Source organism: Protopterus annectens, chromosome 3.part1 (genome assembly GCF_019279795.1).
Source record: "Protopterus annectens isolate FY-2018-M chromosome 3.part1, PAN1.0, whole genome shotgun sequence".
In the NCBI taxonomy this organism is placed as follows: domain Eukaryota; kingdom Metazoa; phylum Chordata; order Ceratodontiformes; family Protopteridae; genus Protopterus; species Protopterus annectens.
In genome coordinates, this window is record NC_056732.1 from 1,475,374,672 (window position 1) to 1,475,397,878 (window position 23,207).

The following is a 23,207-nucleotide window of genomic DNA, read 5'->3' on the forward strand; positions in this document are numbered from 1 at the left end:
TTTATTGGCATTTTCTGCATGTCTCTGATCTTTGCCAGATTTGCCTCAACTGCTGAGCCTACTTGGCTCACCTTTGTTATACCTTTTACCTTAATTTTCTATTACTGCATTGGATATAGAGAAAATCCCCTCCTTGGCAGCTTCTGCCACATATTGTATAGCCTATCAAGCATGATGGCTATTTTCTGAAGACTAATTGAAATCTGCACCAAAAAGATAACATGGTCTTGAAGCATAATTACCATATTCTGTATTAACCTGTGACTATACATTTTAGTTAAATTTATTTTATAACGCTACTTACCTTGTTTAACTTTTATGAATATTTATGAGCTATAATAGTTTACTAAAATCTATACTTTCTGTATTTTAAGTCTATACCTTTGCATTGTCTGTTAGTGTCCTTAATTCCTAATATAAAGTGCACTGCAATCTGTAAACTAACATATTAAGCCTGCCCTGTTATGCCTCGAGTGCATTGAATAACTATAGTAAGCCTGTAGAAATAATTCTGTTACTTTACCCTTAGTAATATGAAGTATTTTGAGATTTGACTGAAATGTACAATGCCTTGACTATTACTATTGCTACCTATTATTTAAATAATAAGCCTGTAACTAAAAATAATTATGCTACTTTACCCTTCACTAATGACGGAGTAATGTAATTAGCTTGTTACAAATAAGTCTGTTCCTTTACCTTTAACTAATGACTGAATAATGTAATTACAAGTAAGTCTGTCACTTTACCCTTAACTAATGACTGAATATTTTGAGATTTGACTGAAATGTACAATGCCTTGACTGTTACTATCACTACCTATTATTTAAATAATAAGCCTGTAACTAAAAATAATTCTGTTAATTTACCCATAACTGATGACTGAGTAATGTACAAATAAGTCTGTTATCTTACCCTTAACTAATGACTGAATAATATGAAGTAAGATTTGACTGAAATGTAGTATACTGAACATGAATGTCATATTCTGAAACTTGACTGATATTTACATTAGCATCTGCTGAACATTTTAAAATAGCTATGCATATTCTGGAAACTAACTAAACCAAAAGAATAACTTTTGCCAGTGTTAACTAAGCACAGATAAGAAAATGGTACGTTACATCCTAACTGATAACATTGTTTGAAACATGAGAACATTTTGACAGTTACCTGAACACAAACTGAAATCCATTTGCACACAGAAAACTACTACTAAAATATGAGAACATTGTCTAAAAACAGAATACAATTGCCTGAAACATGAAAACATTTTTAAAAAGCATTGAAGAAATAAACGCATACTCAATTTCTGTCCCACAGTTCTTTGCCAAATTTTGCTTTGCATTGTTCCAGATACTGATGGTGAAGCCTGCTTTAATGCTGAAATGTCATTTTTATAGTTAGGCCTTATAAAACCTCTTCTTTTCATTTCTTGTTTAATTGTATTTTGTTAAAATAACATTTGCATCTTTAACAATTTTAATCTGATAGCATTGCTTATTGCCCTAACTTTATTTACATTTTCTGCATGAAATGCAGCTTTAACAACTATAAACTGGCAGTTTTACTTGCTGTGCTGACTTTTATATTTTTCTGCATAAAAATAAATATACATTTTTCTGCATGAAATAAAAATAAGCTCTTGCAAGTCTGTAGACAAATACAACACTTAATTTACATAAGAATTCTGCTGTTATTTTCTTAAAAATCCAAACTCCAAAGGCTTGCTATTACCTTTGACCTTTTAAACCCTGATAGCGTGAAACTGTCATGAGTAATGAAATGTTGGTCTGCTATCTTTTTTATTTTGAAAATCTGGTATGCCACTGTCAACATTAACCTGAGCTACAGCATACTTTTGATTATCCTTTGGGCTTGAACTTTGTACATTACTTACGTCATTTGCCCAGTCATTAACCATAGTTGGCTGCCTTGTATTTGAAAAGCTAATAATACTTAAATCAGTAACCTGTTTAGCTTTATTGGAAACAACTGGAACTAAGTACCAACTTTTACACGCTTGTGTTTACAAGTCCAGTGTTAACTGCTGGGATTTACTGCTGCAAAATTAGTATTAAAAAGTGTTTGTCTCATCACTAGAATGGACAGCTTTTCCGAGGTCTTGGCTGTAGCAATTGCATTTAACTTGATAGTTGTAAATGAAAATAATGTAACTCTGCATTTTTGCACCTATATACAAGCAGTTTCAACTGTTGAACTTTTTTTTTTTTTTTTTTTTTACATTTTGTTTTGTGACCCTTAGATGTTAACATACTGTTCAGTGAGTGAAACTCAACCCACTGTCTCACCATAACGTTTCTTTAGGTGATGTCATTTAACTTTTTATTATACTGAATGCTGCAAGAATGTGTTAATAAAATGGAGGTCGTATAACATAATTCAGCTTGCTAGCTGGCTGTAATCTGAGCTCATATGCTTGGCAAACTGCCATTTCTGTATGAAACAGTCTGAAACTGATTACATAATGTACTCTTTTATACATAGTATCTGAACTTTCAAGCTCAGTGCCAAGAAATGTATGGTTATCCCCTTTGGGGAAAAAACATGTATCCGTGAATTACCATATAGATGGCAGTACACTAAACACCGAAAGTGTGATAAGAGACTTAGGGACACAGGTGGACAGTGGTCTCACCTTCGATAACCACATCGCAACAACAGTCAGGAAATCCTTCTATGTGGCACACCTCATCACTAAGGGCTTTTCATCCAGAAAAAGAGGTCATTGTCCCACTGTACTCATCCCTCATTAGACCCATTATAGAATACGACACCCCGTTTGGTATGTACCTCTCAAGACATCTGCAACAACTGGAAAGGCCGCAGAAATACCTCACTAAAAGAATCACAGGCCTAAAGCAGATGCCCTACGCTGACCGCCTTAAAAAACTCCAGCTATACTCTGTCGCATATCGTCTACTCAGAGGCGATCTCTGCTTAACATACAAGGCCATGTCAAACCCAGAGCTGTTGGACATGCTACACTTAAAGAAATCCCAATCCCTCAGAGCCACAAGCTCCAGGGATCTAAACCTTGTCATCATAATAAACAAAACATGCTGGAGGGATAGGTTCCTGACCCAGAGACTCCCCAGACTCTGGAATAGATTGCGCATACATGTCAAGCAGAGTGCCTCTTTGGTCCTCTTCAAAAGGAACCTTGACGAATGGATGGGAGAAAGGAAATTCACCCCAGGGATCACGTCCGTCACCCTGCTAGACAGGGGTCCAGGGTAGTAAATAGTGTGGGACAAAATAGCCAGGGAATTGTTCTGGCCAGGCTTGTATAGGCCCTAGGGCTGATAGCCTAGTACCAACCTATGAACATTTTTGAACTAATAAGCTTTAACTTTAAGAGAACCGTCTTAAATTTAAACCAGAAATTTACTGAGATTTTAACTGTACCAGCATTGTTTGACATGTTTACATGCAAATAAAAAAACTAAGTAACTTCAGCTTTGTTGAACTGTTAACTAAAAGGTACATGTAAAGTATTACATAACTGTATGGCTTGGAAGGAATGTGAGTTGTCTGTTGCTTATAAACGTTTGTTGCTTTTTGACCTTTATGACATTAGTCTAGAAACATGAAAGTCCATGGAGAATGTATTTTATGTTTTGAAGAAAACTGGTCTGTTGAAGTTGTGTGAGGCTTTCCTAAAGGAAACACTGGTGCTGTGCAAATTAATACTGTCTTAATGAGAAACTGTCATGCCATAATTTTCAGCGTATTCTGTATAGAGTTTACAGCTCTATTTATGGAAAAAACACTGGTATGCTGCTGTCTGTTATGAAACAGTTGTCACTTTAAACTGTTAATGAAACTTTGAAGTTATCGCCATAAAACTGTACTTGAAAAAATTATTTACTGCAGTTGTTTTGTTGAATTTTGAACGAAACCCGGAGTGCTGCACTTTAATGAAAACAGTGTTATTTATAGTCTGTAGAACACATGAAGTTGAACAACAGACTGCTGTTTTGTAGATTTTTGTAGAACACACGAAGTGTAACCAGTTCTGGAAATGAACAATACTTTTACTGAAAGGGTGGTGTGACATGTCTGACATACTTAAGCAGTCACTGTGAACTTAATATACAATACTGGAGACTGGATGGTTACAACTGCTTGCTGGGTTGCGAGAAGTATACATCTCTCCCCAGACAGCAGTTCACGTCGGGTGCCATTGTAAGATTTGATATGATGGTTGTTGTTTGTCTTTCGACTTTTCCCAGTAAGGGGTTGCCACAGCGGAACTCCAGTCTGCTAATGATTGGCAGTAGATTTTTAAGAAACGCTGAGGTGCCAGCTCGACGCCCAACCTTCAAGGAAGGCACACCCATTTACGCACGCATGTCTTTCGAACGCTACCCAACCGCAGGGAGGACATGCAGACTCCACACAGAAGGCACTCCCAAGCCCAGCCGAGAATCGAACGGGAGAACCTCTTGCTGTGAGGTAACAATGCTACCGCCGTACCACCGCAGCATAAGATTTGATATGATGGTACTTTACCTTAATTAGCTGGAAACACTGTATGCCATGAGACTGAGAAAAGAAAGTCTTAATTAGCCAAGCTCGTGCTTCAATAGGTGTCAGTCTCTCCCTTATGAACCAGGTCTTGTGCACTGTTCAGCATGAATTCTCCAAACACTGTAATTCATTTAATAAGGTTTTATTAGATGTTCACAATATCTGAAATACTGTCACGATTAACAGTTCTGATAAACAATTCAAGTTGCTGTACATCATTCTGATTGTCCTGAACAACGTAAACTGAGTGTCTAGATGACCTGTTTTCTGTACTCTGTCTCGAGTGTTTGTCTTCTTCTCTGAAGTAACAGGTCAAACGAACTTACTAACCTTAACTGCCTGCTATCCTGAACACAGCATATTATATTCTCCTTTTCAGTAATTTTCCTCTATTGAATCTATCCATCCCCTAATCCTTGATCCTTAGACTACATCTTGTTTTTAGCTTGACTCTTAATTCTTTCCTAAAGAAAAGAACATAACAAGTACTCTCTGCAATCTTCCCTTGACAGACTATTTCAGCAAGGTCAACATTCAGTGGAATATTCTTTGTTTTTGCTTTCTAAAATGTATGCATAAATGAAACACTATTTCTAGCTTATTTTATTCTTTTAGCCTGTCTAATGTCTGTAAAATGAAAAACCGTGATCTAACAAAGCCTACTACCCTGATCAGCTCCCAGTCTTATCGTCCATCTAACCTCCCTGGTTTCGGTTAGATTCCTGATGTCACCACCTCTAATGCTGGGATAAATAATGTCAATAACCATGAACCTGAAGTTGTGTCTGTTGTTAGTATTGATCACATGTTTAGAGAGGGCATTGGTGGTAGAGGCACAGCGTATGCTATATAAATGTTCCCTAATTCTATCCCTCAAAGTTCTATCAGTTTTCCCAACATAAAATGCTTTACAGAGCCTGCAGTAAGCAAGATAGATGACATGCATAGTCATATAGGTAGCCCCTATCCTAAACTTAAACCTGTGACCAGTGTCAGGGTGCTCAAAGCATCCACTTCTATCTATGAAACTGTAAAAGTTACAGTTACTACAGGGTGTCGTAGTCCCTTCAATCCTACTCACATCATGCTTGTAACTGTCCAGATAGCACAACAACCTCTTCAAGTTGTTCTTGTTCTTATAAAGGAATCTAGGTGCGTCACCTACTATTCTTTTGATACTGGGAACAGTAGTTAACAAGTCCCAGTGTTTCCTAATGATGATCATAGTCATCCTGGAATCTGTGTTATAGCTAAGTGGAACAGAAATGCTGGTAGATACAACAGGTGATGGACGTGCATTGTCCCCATCCTGTTCAGAAAAAAATACAGATGTCCTTCATGGATGCATCTGCAGTCATAACAACTGGGTTGTCCTGTCGTCAGGCAGCCCTTCGGTCGGCCGGATTCCAAAGTCTGGGTCCGGCTTTGGCTGATGTCGCACTTCATCCGACGTCATCTCTGTTGGTCTTCGGGTATAAAGGCATCAGCCGACGCCATTTTCTTCAGTCTTTCTTGCCGCGTGGCGCCCGAAGCAGAAGCTGTTTGCAAGTGCCGGTCGGTCAGATCCAGAGATTCCTACTACCGAATACTACTTCGAAGACTTCTAAAAAGCTAAGTACCCCGTTGGGGACCTTTTCTTGCCTCAGCCGATGTCAGAAAAAGTAAACAATTGTTTAACTTGTGGGAAACAAATACCTCATAAGGATTTCCACTCTTACTGCCTACCTTGTTTAGGCCCAGACCACGATGTAGCTGCCTGTTCAGCCTGTGCTTCCTTCAACCGACGAACCCTTAGGCGTCGGTCGGAGTTTGCTGAACAGTTTTTCGGCTCCGACTTTGCGTACATTATGCCGTCGGATCATCCGACTACCCAAATAATTAAAAAACGCAAGGAAAAAGACCGGCACTCGCGGTCCGCGGTTTCGGCCGAAACCACGGATAAGCAAACCGCGAGTGTCTCGGTTTCGGCCGAAACCGAGAAAACCGGTCAGTCCTCAGCCGAAACCATGACTACTACCGAGGCTCCTGCTAATACAGTTGAATTGGCCTCTGAAATTTTACCTTCTACTGTGGCTTCTAGTGAGTTATCTGACACCATCCCTTTGGATGTTTCTACCCCAGCACGTGGTGCTGCTAGGCCTCCTGCAGCCATGTCTATCAAGGCCTTTGCCAGGGCCAAGGCAGCAAAAACTGTTAGTACAGTTCCTGCTAAGGCCCCCTCTCACAGACACCCTTCTAGCTCTCAAATGCTTACCCTGGCAGAGGATTTGATTTCCCTAATTAGGGGATCCCAATCACACCCAGACAGGGTCTCTCAGCCTCCAGAAAAGAGACCTAGAACAGAGCCACCCCAGCAGGAAGGCTCTGATGATTCTTCGGAGGACTCCGACACTACAGAACAGCCAGAGGCTCCTTTGTCCACTTATGAAGACTCCGATGTTGATGATTCCATTCCATCTGTCTCTCCACCAGAGGAATTCTCCTTTGGGGAAACCTTACATGCCATGAGAGAACAATTCCAATGGCAAGGACAGGATTTCTCAGACTCAAGAAAAAGGCTTAGAATCTTTCTGCACCTGCCGCAACACAGGCCGTTAGCTATACCTCCAGTTTTGCCTGTTGTGGATGATGCATTTAATGATGTTTGCACTGCACCTGATTCCTTACCACCAGCTCCTGCCAAACCAGACAGATTTTACAGGGTACCTAACACTCATCACCACCTTTACAAGGCCCCACTTGCAGACCCTGAGACTATTTCCCAGGGGCCTAAGGCAGTAGCCTCTACCTCTACAAAAAACCCTCTCCCTTCTGAAAGGGAAGCCAGGTCATTAGACAGATGGGGCAAAAAAGTTTACACATCTGCCACTCTCTCAGCTAGAGCTTTAAACTGTCAGTTTCACATGATTCAATACCAAGAGTTTATGCTTGATCAGTTGTCTAAGAAACTTTCCTCTGAAGAATCCTTAGATAAGAAATATGTCTTAGAAATGGTGAATAACATACAGCAGGTTAGTAACCATTCTTTGAAATGTGGCTATGATGCACTGGAGGCTTCATTTAGATCAGCCATGACTGGCACAGTGATAAGAAGGCATGCATGGTTGAAAGAGCAAGTCCTGCCGGATCATGTAAAAGCAAAGTTGTTAGATGCTCCTATGGATAAGGACAATCTATTTGGTACTTCTGCTCAACAGGTAATGAAGAAAATGGAAGAGAAGGCAAAATCTGTACAAACAGTTAAGGATTTCTTACAGGTTCAGCCCCCTCGGTTTAGCAGAAACTGGCCTGCCAAAAATTGGTCCTTTCCAGACTCCTCAAAGACCCAAAGAGGCAGGTATAGACGCTCTAGAGGCAGAAACCAATCCAGAGGCAGTGCCTACAGAGGACGACAGTGGCAAGGTAACAACCAGAGGCACTGACACAAACACTGCCACTGCAACAGGACAATCACAGTGACTTGGCTCTGACACCGCCTACCAGAGAGCAAATAGCAGCACCTTTAGGCGGAAAGCTAGCCTTATTTTCACAAAATTGGCACTGTATCACAAAAGACAAGTGGATTTTAAAAACCATAGACCAAGGCTACAGGTTCCACTTCCACACCTTACCAGTAAACAGAGGAATGCCAAATTTACCTCCAACTCAAAAAGCAGAAGCTCTAAACCAGGTACTTCAGCTAACCAACATGAGAGCTGTGGAGAGAGTACCAGAAAATCAACAGGGCAAAGGTTTTTACTCCAGACTCTTTCTAGTCCCAAGAAAAGAAAAAACTTGGAGACCCATTCTCGATCTGTCCGTCTTAAACACATACATCATCGTCCCAAAATTCAAAATGCTGACCTTACAGCAACTTCTTCCCATGCTGGGCAAGGAGTGTTGGCTGGTGACTCTAGACCTCAAGGAGGCATACCTGCACGTCCCCATTCGACCAATTTGCAGAAGATACCTCAGATTCCTTGCAGGATCAGAGCATTATCAATTCTCAGCATTGCCCTTTGGCTTATCTACTGCGCCCAGAGTATTCACAAAATGCCTGGCATCAGTAATTGCTCATTGCAGGCTACAGGGAATCCAAATCTATCCGTACCTGGACGATTGCCTGCTACAAGCGGACAACAAAGACAAGCTGACAACAGATTTACAAAGGGTCATTTACTTGTTACAAGCCCTGGGATACACAGTCAATCTAAAAAAGTCAAGGCTGATTCCATCCCAGACAAGAACATTCTTGGGAGCAGAATTGGATACAGTAAAACAAATGGCATTCCTGACTGCAGAAAAACAAGAGCAACTTCCTCATTACTTCTTGGCATTAACCAAGCAGAACAAACTAACAGCAAGAAAAATACTGCACGCCTTGGGATTCATGGCATCTTGCATAATCCTGATTCCTCATGCCAGACTGCATATGAGAAAACTACAGTGGTACCTAAAAAACTTATGGTCTCAACACAGTCACAGCCTAGAAACCGAAATACCACTAATCCCATGCCTGAAACAAGAATTCCTATGGTGGGCCCAAGCATGCCAGGCAAACCTAGGCTTGCCCTTCCACAAAGGTCAAGCGAACCAGATCATCACAACGGACGCCTCAGACCTAGGTTGGGGGGCACACATGTTGGACAAATGCATACAAGGATTGTGGACTCCAGACCAGCTGCACCTGCACATAAACCAAAAGGAAATGCTGGCAGTACAGCTAGCAATCCAGAAATTCAAGCCTTTCCTAAAAGAAGGCCATTTATTGATAAGGACAGACAACACCACAGTCATGTGGTATATCAACAAGCAAGGGGGCACTCATTCTTACACCCTATGCAGAATGACTCTGGACCTTTGGAACATGGCACTGAACTACAACATCCAGTTACAGGCAACCTTTGTGCCAGGAAAAGAAAATACACTAGCAGATATGTTAAGCAGAACCACATCGAATGCTCACGAATGGATGCTGCACAAGGACATATTCAAGGCCATCACAAGAAAATGGGGAATGCCACAAATAGACCTGTTCGCATCCCCACTCAACCACCAACTCAGGAAATTCTGCACAAGGACGTGCCACCCTCTTGCATGGAAGGTGGACTCCCTTTCCTTCAGTTGGAAAGGCCTGACAGCTTATGCCTTCCCACCACTTCCTTTGATGCACAAGGTACTGCTGAAAATCAAAGAGGAACAACCAAGGATAATTCTGATAGCTCCAAATTGGCCAAGACAACACTGGTATCCCTTGCTCAGGAGCATGTCTCAGGGAAGAATGTGGCCAATACCTCTGATGCCCTTGATGTTAACTCAGAACAAATACAACATCCTGCATCCAAACCTAAAAACCTTACAACTGACTGCCTGGAACATCACTTAAGAACAACCAACCCAGATTTATCCCAAAGGGTTAAAGACATTATACTTGAAGCCCGCAGACCTTCAACAAGAAGGAACTATGCAGGAAAATGGAAAAGGTTTGCCACTTGGAGTGCTGAAAGAGGAAAAGATGTGTCAAACATAGACATTGCTAACATCCTGGAGTACTTGGCAGAGCTTCTACACACAGGTCTGTCCTATTCCTCCATCAAGATACATGCATCAGCTATTTCTGCGGGATACAACTATGATCCGCCTGTCTACTCAAATCCTCTACTCAGACAATTCCTCAGAGGAATCAAGAATGTAAAACCTCCTAGGAAACCACCACTGCCAGCATGGGACTTAAATTTTGTACTAGAAAAATTGACACTCCCACCATTTGAACCAGCAGGAACAGCGGATCTTCAACACCTATCATGGAAAACTGCTTTCCTCCTGGCAATTACTTCAGCAAGAAGGGTTTCAGAACTCCAGGCCTTAATGGCAGTACAACCCTTCCTGATCTTCCATCAAGATAGAGTCTCCATGAGAACTAATCCTACATTTATGCCAAAGGTGGTATCCAGAGTGTCCTTAAACCAGGCAATCCACTTACCTACCTTCTTTCCCAACCCACAGAACAGGGGGGAAAGACTACTGCATACTTTGGATGTACATAGACAGTTAGCTACTACCTGGACAGAACAAAAGAAAACAGAAAGACTGACCAGCTGTTAGTAGCCTATGCACCAGGAAGGGAAGGAAAAGCAATTTCCAAGCAAACAATCTCCAAATGGATAGGAAATTGCATAAGATTCTGTTACTCCTACCATGGAAAACCAATGCCACAGAACATAAGACCTCATTCAACAAGAGCTACAGCCACTACCACAGCATTCTTACGAGGAGTGGCAACCAAGGACATTATTGAGGCGGCTACTTGGACCTCCGTGCATACATTTGCCAAGCATTACAATTTACCTCTATATTCCAGATCCCGAGCAGGGTTTGCCACTGCTGTACTGCAAGGGATCCTGACTACACCATAATTTTTACTTATTCTTCCTCCACCCCTAGTTTAGCTATGGTATTCTACCCAGTTGTTATGACTGCAGATGCATCCATGAAGGACATAGTACAGTTTTGTACCTACCATAAATGTAGATGTCCGAACTGGATAGCATCTGCAGTCAGGATTACCCACCCTCCTTCCCCTCTGTGGTACTCCTAGGGTATTTACACTCCTAATAGCTAGCTGGGGGGGAGTCTCTTATGGTGTATTTGTTTGTATATATGTACATACATGCTTATTTTTTGTACATGCCTTCTTCCTTGTCTGCATACATTGGCATTTATCCAAATTTTAGCCTTCCAAGAGGGCCACTGGCATCTGGGGCAAGAAACACTGAAGAAAATGGCGTCGGCTGATGCCTTTATACCCGAAGACCAACAGAGATGACGTCGGATGAAGTGCGACATCAGCCGAAGCCGGACCCAGACTTTGGAATCCGGCCGACCGAAGGGCTGCCTGACGACAGGACAACCCAGTTGTTATGACTGCAGATGCTATCCAGTTCGGACATCTACATTTATGGTAGGTACAAAACTGTACTTTTTGCTATGTTGGCCCTAAGGGGGGGGAATTGTGGTTAGTACCGCATCAACCTCTCCTTTCTTATAACCTCTGTCCCTTAGTCTACCCCCTAGCTGAGTAAGTTCCCGATTTGAAATCTTCTTCTGCCCCATTTAATATAGAGGCTCAAAGCCCCTGTCCCTTCACTATGTTTCTAAACACATGAGGAGGGTACATACTGCGTCTGTGGAGCAAAGAGTTCCTATAACACGGCTTTCTATAAATTCCTGTGCACAGTGACCCATCTGCTTGTCTGTTTATAAGCGTATCTAGGAATTAAATCCATGTCTCTGAATATATCAAAGAATACTTCAAAAAGTGGTCAGATTTAGGTCTTGATGGAACTTGATCAGGTCCTCAATCCCACCTGTCCAAATAAAAAAACAAATCCTCTACAAATCTACGGTCAAATGGAATATACCATTGACACAAGTGCTTCTCTACAAAAATGGAAAAGGGTTCGGTAACCCAACCCCGACCAGCCACAGTTGGCCTCATTGGTGGTTTAAGGCTATCCTTGTGGACTTTAGGCAAACCCTGTATAACAGGGATCAGGGGCTCGCTGACCAAAAAATACTTATACGGTTGATAATTGATTTTCTTATCATTCAAGCATTCCATTAATATAGTGTCTATTCTCAGTTTAAGAAAATGTGTATCATTTTTAGTAACAGCATTGTAATGTTCATTGTCACCCAACATCTCTTTCATAGATCGAAAGTAGTTATGTCTATCCATAACTACAATGGAGCTGCCTTTGTCGCCTAGCCTGATGGCTATGGTGTCATCATCATCACAGTGTTTTCAATGCCAAATTTTCCATAGAAGTTAAGTTATTATTATACCTACCTCTATTATTATTAAAAAGCTTCATTTAAATCATTTTCAATAAGCGTAACAAAGGCTTCCAACAGAGGGTGTGGGGTAGGCATATATAAGCTAGGTTTCTTAAACATGTCCATATTCACAGAATTCATACTGGTCGTGTCACCAAGCTGCATCTTTAGTGACATTTCTTGCAAACATTTTAATGGCTAAAAAGTGAAAGTGCTTGCCTATTTTATTTGTTTGGTAATGAAACAAGTTTTAATCTTGACTTTTGTTTGGGTGGGGGGCTTTATTAACTAGTCTAGGGAAACAGTAAACTTGTAATTTTATATCTTGATTCATTCTGATTGTTTAGCATCCCAATGAGGGAAAGTCAAAACATCATGCAACAGTTGTGATAGAAGTATATTATAGAGAGTCAGAGTAGCCAGCAGTGGCTTAGCTTGACTTGAGGCTGAATTACAACATTTAGGTTCAGTTTCTGTGGATCTTGTGATTACTGGGAAAATCCAATATTCAGCAAAGGATTATATAGATAACATTTTATAGACTAAGGTGAACTGAGCTGTAGCACCATTGTGTCCTGGGTATTTAGTTATCTGTGCTGCACTAAGAATAAGAGTTATGACAGTGGCACGGAATGACATATGGGAGTATAACTGAATTTGTACATCTTTCTCCGCAGATTACGTATGGGACTATAACTGAATTTGTACACCCTTGTACAGGAATGACATATGGGAGTTTAACTGAATTTGTACATCTTTCTCCGCAGATTACGTATGGGACTATAACTGAATTTGTACACCCTTGTACAGGAATGACATATGGGAGTTTAACTGAATTTGTACATCCTTCTACAGATGAATATGGGAATGTAACTGAACTTTTGTACATCCTTCTGCAGGATAACGTATGGGAGTATAACTGAAGTTGAGCATCCTTCTACAGGGTGACATATGGGAGTGTAACTGAACTTGTACATCCTTCTGCCGGATGACATATCTGAGTGTAACTGTACTTGTACATCCTTCTGCAGGATGAACTGTGGGAGTATAACTAAACATGTACATCCTTCTACAGAATGACATATAGGAGTATAACTGATCCTTCTACAGGATGACATATGGGAGTGTAACTGAACTTGTACATCCTTCTGCAGGATGACATATGGAAGTATAACTGAAGATGTTAAGTTGTCTATCTCGCCTTCATTCTTGCTGGATGGGTTCGGAGCCGACCTCGGCTCCGACTCGGCCACTCTAAAAGCTCGAGAGTTGGTTCCACCGGCTCAAGGCTCCCCTTATATCCCACAATGCTAGGCGTGAGTTACCTCAGATCTCGTTTGCCGCTACAGCTATCGAGGTGTTGGTTTCTACCGGTTCTTGGTAAGTGACTTACTTGTTCAAGTTAGTGTACTTTAAACCCCTTTATTTTTTATTTTTATACTTATTTCCCTTAGTATAGAGGAATTCTTATCCCTTTTTCTTAAAATTCCGTTTTTTTCCCCACAAGAACTTTAAGTTCTTCCCCCAGGCCTACAGGCCTTCTTCCTTCCCTAGTGGGTGTGTGTGTTATTTTCTTAATTTAAAACCTAGCTAGTAGTTTTATTTTAAGCTAAACTAGACAGGGTGTAATCAGTGTGTGTTTGACTGTGTGTTTGATTGCACTTTGGGAATGTCAAAAGAAGCAAAGGTCTCAGGATTCAAGAAGTGTGATGCGTGCTGTCAGAAAATGTCTCTGACAGACGCTCACACTTCTTGTGTCTATTGCCTGGGGCCTTTGCACCTGCAGGACTCCTGTGCTGTATGCCACGGCTTCAGCCCCAGGGTCCTGCAGGAAAGAAAGAACAAGTTGATCCTAAGGGGTCTTCTTAAGCCTGAGGATTCCCTTTCTGTCTCTGGGAAGCCCTCTAAGGCTGCTAGGTCCTCGGCCCCAGCGTCTGAGCCGAGACCTAAGTCTACTAAACCTCCTTCTGTATCGGCTCCGGCTGGAGCCGATGAGTCTCAGTCCACAGTTTCTGTGGTTCCCTCGGCTCCGGCTGGAGCCGAGGTATTAGAAATTCCCGTGTCGGCTCCGACCAAACCTTCGGAGCCGACAACTAGAAAGAGGTCCAGGTCACCATCCCTTGGCTCCGTTCATTCGGCTCCAGGTTCTCCCCTGCTGTCTGAACGGAGCCATAGATCTCACTCCTCTAGGTCATCGAGGCTGTCAGATCATGACCTTCAGAGGGTAGTGAGTCGACTTCTTAAGTCCGAGGCACTGGCCCAGATGCTTCAGAGCCCGACTCATCAGTCGATGCCTGCCCCTGGCCATCAATATATTCCTCCTTCGACTCTACTGAGCTCGGAGCCGGGTCGTGTCGGAACCGAGACTGTGGTAGCGTTGGAGCCGATACAATTGTCTTCGGCTCCGTCATCGGCTCCGATTTCTTCCTTGGAAGAATCTCGGCGCCGGACTTCCTTCGTCGGCTCAGAGGGGATGAGTGGCATCGGACCCTTGTCCGACCCCGCTCTTCCTCTTGGAGCTTCGGCGCTGGTGAGTTCGGCTCCGACATCGGCCTCGGAGCCATCACTGTCGGTGCCGAGGGAGGTTCTCAGCTTTTCGGAGCGGGGACCTCTGGCTTTGCCTGACAGGGGTGCGTTCGAGGTCATGCGGAGTGTGTTAGAGCCTGGCTCTACTCCACAGTCGGCTCCGTCCGCCCTTTCCTCTACAGTGCCTCAGGTCAAGTCGACTCACTCCCTCATCCCGGACCGCAGAGAGCCAGCTCCTCAGGAACCCCCTGTGGGGACTTCATCCTCTTCCGAGGCCTCTCCTGAGTTAGCAGAAGAGCCCCCTCGGAAGAGGAAGTGTAAGAGGAAACACATTGACTCACCTGAGTCCATTACATCTGACACAGATTTAGATGATTCTGAGGGTTCCCCCCGTTCCCCTTCTGAAGATGTCTCCTTTGCAGACATTCTAGAGATCCTGAAACAGAGGGGAAACTGGCCAGCCCTCAACCCTTCGGAGGATGAATCTGTGTACCTTGAGGCGTTTGGCTCTCGCCCTTCCACCTCCTGGGTGTCCCCCCCCTTTGCCCCCCTCATGCAGGTGGTTGCTAAAAAGGCATGGACGGCTCCTGATTCAGTGGACCCCACTCCCAGGAGACCCTCCAAATTCATAACCGCACCAGCAGACAAACAGTTCTTAACAAAAGGAGTCTCTGTGGATGCTATGGTGGTGGCTGCTGCCACTAAGAAGGAGCTAGCTGATCCTTCAGTACCTGTCCATCCACCTAACAAGGAATCTAGGTCCATGGACAGGTACGGGAAGCGGATGTTCTCGTCAGCGACATTTACTATGCGTTCGCTGAACTACCTGTGCCATTTCACTCGTCTTCAAAGGGACTTGATTAAAGAAGCGAGTGAAATGTTAAAGGATCCTACAGCTGCAGGTTTTCAAGATAAGATGAACACTCAGCTGGCTACCCTTAACTCCATAACCAACTCCTCCATGCGCCTCCTTTCTTATGCGGCTGATGGAGCGAGTAGGGCCGCAGGGACAGGTGTGGCCTTACGTAGGCATGCCTGGATGCGGCTAAGCGGCTATGCGGACCCCTTCAAGACGTCTTTCACTAACTCCCCGTTTGATGGATCATCTCTCTTGGTCCTCAAGTGAAAGAAACCTTGACTAGGTGCGAAACTGATGGCAAGACTCTTTCTGCCGTCGGAGTCCGTTTTTCTACTCCTTCTAGGCCTTACCCCAAAGGCCAGAAAAGTGGGAAAATGTGGTTCCGTAAACAATCTCAAGGGACTTCGCCTGACGCACAGAGTCGGTTCCCCGCCAGAGGCAGAGGCGGGAATAACAATGGTAGATGTCGCCCTCGGGGCAGGGGGGGTCCGCAGAACCAGGGCAATCGAGAACCCTTCTCTGATAAGCCCTTTCAGCATCCCTGAGGTGTTGCCCGACTGCCCATCTTCGGAGGCAGCCGGGGGAAGATTGTCACTGTACCCAGAAGCCTGGCTATCCCTGACTCGAGACAAATGGGTACAGTCCATCATTTCCGAAGGCTATTCCATTCCCTTTCTTCGCATTCCAAACCAATCACAAAAATCCCTTCCAGATGTTCCACCCGCTCAAAGGGATATAGCAGCTTTGGAAATTTCAAAGCTGCTTGCAAAAAGAGCAATTCAGCCAGTTCCAGCAGACCAGAAAGGATCCGGAATCTACTCAAGGTTCTTTTTAGTTCCAAAGAAAACAGGGGACTGGAGACCAATTTTGGATCTCAGTATCTTGAACAGGTCAGTCAAGAAAACAAGATTTCGGATGGTCACGCTGCAGTCCACCCTTCCCCTATTGGGAAAAGGAAACTGGATGTGCTCTATAGACCTTCAGGATGCGTACTATCACATAAAAATGAACAGACGCTCCAGAAGATTCCTCAGCTTCAGGCTAGGAACCAGTCATTTTCAGTTCAGAGCCCTGCCCTTTGGTCTCACCACTGCCCCCCGGGTGTTTACCAAATGCATGGCAGTGGTAGCTTCTCACCTGAGACGACAAGGATTCCAGGTGTTTCCATATTTGGACGACTGGCTCCTCACAGCTCCCACCAAGCATCTCCTTCTGATGGCCAGAGATTACACCTTTCGCATTTGTCAAAAGTTAGGCATTTCAATAAATTGCGAAAAGTCTGTTTTGTCGCCTTGTCGTACTATTACTTTCATAGGCGCAAATCTAGACACAGTAGACATGTCTGCCAGGCTAACACATCAGAGAATAACAGACATTCACAAGCTGGTTTCACTCCTTTTCAACAACAACAGAATCAAAGCCAGGTTAGTTCTGAAGGTGTTGGGAATTATGGCGGCGGCCATACCTCTGCTTCCATTAGCCAGATTCCACATGCGGATCCTTCAATGGATGCTTTTTACACAATGGTCATACCAGCAACTTCCAATGTCCCACACCATTCTGATCACGCAGGCGTGCAGAAATCATCTCATGTGGTGGATATCTTCCCCTCAGCTCTTGTTGGGAAGACCCTTTGTTCCACCCCCTCCGGTTGCTACTCTGACAACGGATGCCTCTCTGATCGGGTGGGGGGGGGCATTATCAGGGCAGGACTGTCCAGGGCACATGGCAACCAAACGAATGCCACTTGCACATAAATGTTCTGGAGATGAGAGCAGTGCTTTTAGCGTTGCAAGCCCTTCAAGACTCTCTTCCCTTGGGAACGATTGCAATCCAGACAGACAGTATGTCTGTAGTGTGGTACATCAACAAACAAGGCGGAACCAGGTCATACCCCCTGTGTCGAGAAGCACTCAGATTGTGGCAATGGGCGATTTCTTCTCAGCGTTTTCTGATAGCAACGCACATCCCCGGAAAGTCCAATCAAATTGCGGACAAGTTGAGCAGAGCTATTCTCATGCCTCACGAGTGGTCTCTGAAAGACTCTGTTGTGAGAGAAATTTTCCTCAAGTGGGGTCAGCCTTGCTGCGACCTTTTTGCTACTCCCCAAAACAGCAAGTGCAGAGATTTTTTCACACTATTCCCATTACCTGGCCAACCCAGCAGAGACGCTCTAGTCCAAATTTGGCCCCGGGGACTTCTGTATGCATTTCCTCCCTTCCCACTAATCTCTCAAGTAATACAGAAAGCTATCGCTCAGAAGGCCTCATTGATCCTCATTGCTCCTTACTAGCCTCGACAGGTCTGGTTCCCCTTTCTACATCAATTTCTATTGGAGCGACCGTGGCATCTGGACCTAGTTCCAGATCTTTTGATCCATCAGTCGGGTCAGTTTCATCGCTCCCTTCCCTCTCTGAACCTCACTGCTTGGTTCCTCCAGTTCCAACCTTAGCCAGGCTTCCTCAATTATCTCACTCTGTTCGAGATATTTTGATAGCTTCCCATAAATCTTCCACTCGGAAGATTTATTTGAGTAAGTGGAAACGCTTCACATATTGGGCTCAAGGAAGGGACATAGATCCTTTCACTGCTTCCATCCAAATAGTCCTTGATTTTCTAGCTGAACTCTTCCATGCAGGTTCATCTCCTTCTACTCTTAAAGTTCAATTGGCAGCTATTTCTAACTTTCATGTGGGTATTTCTGAGTCTGCCTTAATGTCCCACAAGCTTTGCAAAGCCTTTTTGAAAGGAGTTTTTCTTCTCAGACCTCCTATAAGAAATCCTCCTTCTCCTTGGGACCTAAATTTAGTTCTTACTACTTTGATTCTTCCCCCTTTCGAACCTGCAGCCTCCTGTTCTTTAAAATTGCTATCATGGAAAACTCTTTTTCTGGTAGCTATTACCTCAGCTAGAAGAGTTTCAGAGCTTCATGCACTCAGCTGTCGACCCCCTTATCTTTTGTTCCATAAGGACAGAGTATCCTTACGAACCAATCCGTCCTTTTTGCCTAAGGTAGTCTCGACGTCAAACCTAAATCAGACCATTGACCTACCTGTCTTTTTTCCAAAATATTCCAATAGGTCTGAACAAAAATGACACTGGCTAGATGTTCATCGTCAGTTGAGGTACTATTTGGATAGAACAAAACAATTCAGAAAATCTGATCAGCTGTTTGTCTCCTATGCAGAAGGCAGAAAGGGACTTTCAGTTTCAAAGGTAACATTATCTAGATGGCTAACATCTCTGATTTCCCTTGTTTATGAAATTAGACACCAAAAGCTGCCTGTTAAACCTAAAGCCCATTCCACCAGAGCTTTGGCTGCTACTTTAGCCTTCCAAGACAGACTGCCTATTGACACCATTTGTGCAGCGGCTACTTGGGCTACTCCTCACACTTTCATTACTCATTATAAGTTGGATTTAGCTTCTAGGCATAGAGCTAACTTTGGTTCCACTGTTCTCAGGAGTCTGTTCCGTTAGGCCACCCGGGACAAGGTGCTAGGGACGCGATCCCATCCAGCAAGAATGAAGGCGAGATAGACAACTTAACATATAGAAGTTATGTTCTTACCATAACGTTCCATGTTAGTTGTCTTCTTCTCGCCTTCTTCTTGCGTCCCACCCTCCTTCCCCCTGGCCTGGACAGACCTAGAGGAGTTGTGATTGTGACCTCTCTTTCTACCACCTCTTTTATTAGGCATATGCTGTTGTGCATATTTCCTGGATGAGGATATAGGTCTCCCTTCTCTCCCTGTTTTAGAGGTGGACTTTGTTTATAGTTGTTCTGATACTATTATAAGCTGGGGTTAGCTTACAAACGAGATCTGAGGTAACTCACGCCTAGCATTGTGGGATATAAGGGGAGCCTCGAGCCGGTGGAACCAACTCTCGAGCTTTTAGAGTGGCCGAGTCGGAGCCGAGGTCGGCTCCGAACCCATCCAGCAAGAAGGCGGCGAGAAGAAGACAACTAACATGGAACGTTATGGTAAGAACATAACTTCTATTTATACATCCTTGTACAGGATGACATATGGGAGTATAACTGAACTTGTACATCCTTTTACAGGTTGACATATGGGAGTGTAACTGAACTTGTACATCCTTCTACAGGATGACATATAGGAGTGTAACTGAACTTGTACGTCGTTTGACAGGAATGACATATGGGAGTGTAACTGAACTTGTACATCCTTCTACAGGATGACATATGGGAGTGTAACTGAACTTTTACATCCTTCTGCAAGATGACGTATGGGAGTATAACTGAATTTGTGCACCCTTGTACAGAAATGACATATGGGAGTGTAACTGAACTTGTACATCCTTCTACAGGATGACGTATTGGAGTATAACTGAATTTGTACACACTTGTACAGAAGTGATGTGGGAGTGTAACTGAACTTGTACATCCTTCTGCAAGATGACATATGGGAGTGTAACTGAACTTGTACATCCTTCTACAGGATGATGTATGGGAGTATATTGAATTTATACACCCTTTACAGAAGTGACATATGGGAGTGTAACTGAACTTATACATCCTTCTGCAGGATGACACATAGGTTCATAGGTTGGTACTAGGCAATCGGCCCTAGGGCCTATACAAGCCTAGCCATAACAATTGCCCGTCTATTTCTTCCCACAGTATTTACTTCCCTGGACCCCTGTCTAGCAGGGCGACTGACATGATCCCTGGGGTGAATTTCCCATCTCCCATACAATCATCAATGTTCCTTTTGAAGAGGGCCAAAGCTCTGCTTGACATGTATGAGCAATCTGTTCCAGAGTCTGGGGAGTCTCTGGGTCAGGAACTTATCCGTCCAGCATGTTTTGTTCATTGTGATGACAAGGTTTAGATCCCTGGAGCGTGCGTCTCTGAGGGATTGGGATTTCTTTAAATGTAGCATGTCCAACAGCTCTGGGTTTGGCATGGCCTTGTATGTTAAACAGAGAGCTCCTCTGAGTAGACGAAATGTGACAGGGTATAGGTGGAGTTTTTTTAGACTGTTAGCATAGGGCATCTGCTTTAGGCCTGTGATTCTTTTAGTGAGGTATTTCTGCGGCCTTTCCAGTTGTTGCAGATTTATTGAGAGGTACATACCAAATGGAGTGTTGTATTCTATCATGGGTCTAATGAGGGATGAGCACAGTGGGACAATGACCTCCTTTTTCCTGGATGAAAAGCCCGTAGTGATGAGGTGTGCCACATAGAAGGATTTCCAGACTGTTGTGGCGATGTGGTTATCGAAGGTGAGACCACTGTCCACCTGTGTCCCTAAGTCTCTTATCACACTTTTGGTGTTTAGTGTACTGCCACCTATGATGTAATTCGGGTCCACAACAGAAGAACGACAGCTGAGAAGACCAAAACCCACATAACCGACACCACATGTTCGACAATCAAAATGCCAACAGTGGGGAAAAGGTACGTCTCCGTAGTGCAGAATGGAAAGATTTCCATTCATGCACTGTAGGAGCCCCCCTGCTAGCACAAAAAAGGAAATTTTAATTTCCTTTTTTTGTGCGGTAATTACGTTGTCAGTGTTTTGGTTGTCGACCATGTGGTGTCGGCTGTGCGGGTGTCGGTGTTTTGCTGTGTCGTTCTTGTGTAGGTGATCCGGTAGTTCATGAGTACATGTTTTTCCCAAAGGGGATAACTATACATTTCTTGGCATTGAGCTTGAGCCCAATGATACCTGTATTTCCTGCTGATTTATCAGAGGTAGTCTGTGACATTAGATTATTTAATGGGAGTGTAACTGAACTTGTACATCCTTCGACAGGATGACATATGGGAGTATAAATGAACTTGTACATCCTTCTATACGAATGACATAATGGGAGTGTAACTGAACTTATACATCCTTCTGCAGGTTGACATATGGGAGTATAACTGAACTTGTACGTCCTTCTACAGGATGACATATGGGAGTGTAACTGAACTTGTACATCCTTCTGCAGGATGACATATGGGAGTATAACTGAATTTGTACACCCTTGTACAGAAATGACATATGGGAGTGTTACTGAACTTGTACATCCTTCTGCAGGTTGACATATGTGAGTGGAACCAAACTTGTACATCCTTGTACAGGATTGACATATGGGAGTATAACTGAATTTGTATGACCTTCTACAGGATGACATATGAGAGTATAACTGAACTTGTACATCCTTCTGCAGGATGACATATGGGAGTATAACTGAACTTGTACATCCTTCTACAGGATGATGCATGGGAGTATACTGAATTTATACACCCTTTACAGAAATGACATATGGGAGTGTAACTGAACTTGTACATCCTTCTGCAGGATGACATATGGGAGTGTAACTGAACTTGTACATCCTTTGACAGGATGACATATGGGAGTATAACTGAACTTGTACATCCTTCTATACGAATGACATAATGGGAGTGTAACTATACTTATACATCGTTCTGCAGGTTGACATATGGGAGTATAACTGAACTTGTATGTCTTTCTAAAGGATGACATAGGGGAGTGTAACTGAACTTGTACATCCTTCTTCAGGATGACATATGGGAGTGTAACTGAACTTGTGCATCCTTCTACGGGATGACATATGGGATTGTAACTGAACTTTTACATCCTTCTGCAGGATGACGTATGGGAGTATAACTGAATTTTTGCACCCTTGTACAGAAGTGACATATGGGAGTGTAACTGAACTTGTACATCCTTCTACAGGGTGACATATGGGAGTGTAACTGAACTCGGTAGTTAATAAAGGAGTTTCTGTATTTGTGGGGTTATACTAGTGTTTATCTAGATGTTTCACTTTTGCAGTGGGCAGAGCATGCAACCAGTTAACCTGCAAAATATAAACAATGTGTCCCATGATGGGACTCTTATGCAGCAGGCATTTCAGATGATGGTTTTACCTTTGATACTTTTCTTTCACAGTTCCATTTTTCACCTGTAGTTGACTTCTGTGGATTCTTTGGGCAGTTGATAAACAGAGTAGCTTGGAGTTATTCTCCCAAATGAACAGTAAGATTAGTGTGCGTGAAATGGAGACATACCATTATGCAGTCATCGTGAAGATGTTTCATAACCACGTGAAGCTGGCTAGAAAATGTGACTTTTTAAGGCACTGAATCATATTCATAGCAGATATAATAAAGTAGTTAATAAAAAAATGTAACAGGTGGAGGTCTACCTGGTAAAAGTTTTAAGAACTTGCCTTCAGAAAACTAACACTTTGGGATAGTCAACAAACGTATTGTCTCTCAAAGTGACTTCAGATTAGAATAGACAGGATGGTTGGTGGCTTAGTGGGTTGGCTGCAGAAAATTTGACAGTTAAATTGTGAGCAGACGTTAGGACAGTGAATATTTTGAACTGGAATCAGTTTCAACAAGAATTTGGTACAGTTGGATTTATGTAGATGTAGGAGACTAGTTTTCACCTTTTGAAGTACTCAATTT

At 43.1% G+C, this 23,207-nt stretch overlaps 1 protein-coding gene across 1 annotated transcript in view; it reads left to right on the forward strand.

The window, feature by feature from the left end:
- Window positions 1-23,207, forward strand: part of STAM (signal transducing adaptor molecule) — a gene marked incomplete in the record, with an annotated part of 1,274,308 nt that overhangs the window by 532,141 nt on the left and 718,960 nt on the right.